Raw genomic sequence first — 3,949 nt, forward strand, 5'->3', positions numbered from 1 at the left:
TCCGAATAAATGTATAATTTTCTGTACACAGTTAATCACATCCATGACACTATTTCATTAAACCTATATAAGTATAAACCTGTCTATCATTCTGGTTGAGTAAGTTTTTGTTTGTTTGTTTTGAATTTCGCGCAAAGCTACTCGAGGGCTATCTGTGCTAGCCGTCCCTAATTTAGCAGTGTAAGACTAGAGGGAAGGCAGCTAGTCATCACCACCCACCGCCAACTCTTGGGCTACTCTTTAAGCAACGAATAGTGGGACTGACCGTAACATTATAACGCCCCCACGGCTGAAAGAGCGAGCATGTTTGGCGCGATGTGCATGCGAACCCGCGACCCTCATATTACGAGTCGCACGCCTTAACACGCTTGGCCATGCTGGGCCGTCAGGTTGAGTAACACTAACCAGTAAACAACAGTGAACGTGCGATCTTGTAAGAACGACATGGCCGTTCATCTACAAGAATCACTTATCGGGATGAGACTTATTTTCCTCTTGCTATTTTGATACTTCTGTTTTTATATTTCAACCACTTATCTTTTCGCTTCACATCTTTCTGACAGGTAATATATAGGAGAACAAGCAAATAGTTATTGTTTATTCCGTGTTGAAACTATAACTTATTTAGCAAAGTCAAAATACAAGATGAGTCACAAAAGTGGAAGGACTACACACCAAATACATGGAGTTTAAAATAAAACTAAACAAAAGAAGTATGTGACAGAAATGCCACAGTTAAAAATTTATATAAATAAGTTTCCAACTTTAACTTATTTATTTTATTTTTACTCGTGATTTTACTAGCAGCACAAAGTTTTAACGTCACACATTTTTATAGTTACACAATTTTCGCACAAAAAACAAACAAACACCAAAAACGACTCTATTAAGGTTTTATGTAAGACTGTGAAAACAAAATGGGCAACTTTTAAATATTTTTCAACTCATGTCTTTGCGACATTGTTTTGAGAGCGAGTGTAGTCTATCTACTACTATCTAAAAAAAATACAAAAACGCACATCAAGCAAAAGAAAATAGTTGAGGCCTGAAGGTACACAATAAATGCGTATTTGGAATTTAAGTTGATCCCCAAAATTATTATTAGTTTGCAAAGATACAAGGAATAATATATATAAGAACGCTGACACAACGTAATATATAATATTTTTACACGATATTAAAATGATGTACTAATTGTGCTAAAAGAAAACACGTGAAAACATCTGTGGGTGGGAATTGCGACAGTTCGCGCTGATCGGGAACGCCTCACTACCGAACATGTTACGAACTTGGCGTGGCACGATCTAAACAAGAAAGAAAGAGGGCACGCCATCACGAAATGCATAAAACACTTACTGCAGGTTGTGAATAATGGCGTGAGGAAGACTAAACTGTGCAAGGCGAACGAAAACTTTAGTATATATGTTGTGCATCCTTTTCACAAGAAGACTTTTCTAAGTAAAATTTGAATTTTGTTTAGTACACTTATTTGTTGAAAGTTTTGAATATCAGTGTGTAATGATGTAATACTTTGTGTTTTTTTTTTTAATTTAACATAATGAAATTCAAATACGAAACATATATCGCCACAAATAATTGAAATGTAAAAATGTACAATTCTATATTTGTGGAATACAAAAAGTTATCATTGGTTTCATGACAATACGCTGCAAACTTTGCCTTTGAAAACGGAGAAATTTGAGAAAGCGATTACTTTTGGCCCGGCATGGCCAAGCGTGTTAAGGCGTGCGACTCGTAATCTGAGGGTCGCGGGTTCGCATCCCGGTCGCGCCAAACATGCTCGCCCTCCCAGCCGTGGGGGCGTTATAATGTTCGGTCAATCCCACTATTCGTTGGTAAAGGAGTAGCCCAAGAGTTGGCGGTGGGTGGTGATGACTAGCTGCCTTCCCTCTAGTCTTACACTGCTAAATTAAGGACGGCTAGCACATATAGCCCTCGAGTAGCTTTGTGCGAAATTCAAAACAAATAAACAAACAAACAAGCGATTACTTTAATAATGCCTTGATTAACAAATACTTCTGTTTAGTGATATTACCAGTTTTTAATATATTAGGAATTGTTTGTGATTTACGCGTATTGATTTCAGATAAAGAGAAGAAAAAATAATAGGCGGAATAATAAGTTGTGGAAAAGAACAGAAACTAGGACAACGTCAAACTCGAGAAACAAATGACATCAAATCAATTACTATGGTGAAAAAAGTTAACAAGTCGGCTTGATTCCCGTCAATGCACGAAGCTTCTAGGTTACTGCGCGTGCTTGTTCCTTTTGCTGAATCCCAGCACTGCTCTTGTTCGCGTCGCTAACTCGGAAACATCGAAACGTTGGCTTTCATTGTTGACCTACTTTAATACGTGTTAGTCCGATAGTAGTGCTCCACGTAGTGACGAACATTAACACGTAACTTAAACTAAAAAAAAAGAAAAAAAAGACCGTTAGCAGTTCTATGAAAGAGTTTTATCTGACTGACTATTTCAATCAAAGGCAGATATTGTTTAAGTCAAAACGCACGAGCAGAACATTCTAAAGTCGTTAATAATAATCCCACACGCAACCTTCATTCTACATCAGTAGTAAATATGGGAACTTGACTATTTATTGCCAGTCATGCAGATAAAGTACCAAATCTGACACACTAGCAATAGAAAATAGAAAATGTTCGGTAAGAGAAACCGCATGTTTGCAAATGTACAGCCCGTATACCGAAAGTTTAATATTTAACGTTTGTATTTACATATACCATAGGCACAAGCTAAAATTTCACCTGATTTTTATATAAGAACATTTATCCTGTGGTAACATGTGAGCTCTTCTAAAAATTGTTCTTTTAAATTAATAATTAAGTATTTCGTTGTTAACAGAGTTATATAACATGCGAGTTCACGTACCTTTTTAAAACCAAGTGTAAGTACCATAGTACACATAATTCAAGTAACTTGTTTGGCTTGTTATAGATTTTACAAAAATGAAATCATATGCGCTTTTTAATCTTTCTAGCTTTTCATACAAATCTCAGTATTCATCAGAATTGTAAATTATGTTTAATTCTTTGAGTTTTCAATTTAATCCATTTCAATTAATACCGTAAGTTATTTATATGTAGTGAGTATACAAGTACTTTATTAAGCTGAAATTATGAGTTAATTTTGTTTTCTTTGATTCTTCCTACATGTCAGAAATATAAGTTTTTATATGATGTTTGATCATCTAGCCTTAATATAATAGGACTTAGTATGTGTTGCCTACAATCAAATGTTTATCAATGTGACTTCTTAAAAGTAGCTTTGACTATTTTGTTAAGAACATTAGATTCGATTAGCCAGTAAAGCCATAATTATTAGAGATGATATTATACGGTATTTAGATTAAAAGTTATATTCAGTAACTTTCTCTTTTTACTTTTTTGTTGTTGTTGATGTTTAGCCGCTGACAATCTTTAATAAAGAAAAGTAGGCCCCCTGTACTCTGACATTATATGCAGTGACACATAGACTTTATAGACAGGCAACAACTTGTAACTTCAAGGGACGGATGTAATTTTTTGTTGCTGTGGTTGTGCACGTCAGAGAGGGGGTTTAACTTTAAATTACCTTTTCTGTATTTGTGACCAGTCTGCTAAAATAGTCGGTCGCTAAAAGCGAGACATCACGAGCCCACTTGTCAACAAATGAGCTGCTTGAAACGTACCAGTATACGAAGTGTTTTAGCTTGTCACAAAGAAAACCGCTTTACGTGAGAACTGTGAATACGATTGCATAGTTACCCTAACAGGGCCCGCGCCCATCTCAAGAAGGCTAATTTATCACACCCCTCTCATGAAAATAGACGCGTCTTAGTATCGCGCACCCGTGTAGGGCTGTAATGACGGTAATGGCCTAGTGGCGGCAGCGGGCCGGAACAAAGACAGCCGACTGCCAACGCATAGTTC

Source organism: Tachypleus tridentatus, chromosome 9 (assembly GCF_004210375.1).
Source record: "Tachypleus tridentatus isolate NWPU-2018 chromosome 9, ASM421037v1, whole genome shotgun sequence".
Taxonomy (NCBI): Eukaryota; Metazoa; Arthropoda; class Merostomata; order Xiphosura; family Limulidae; genus Tachypleus; species Tachypleus tridentatus.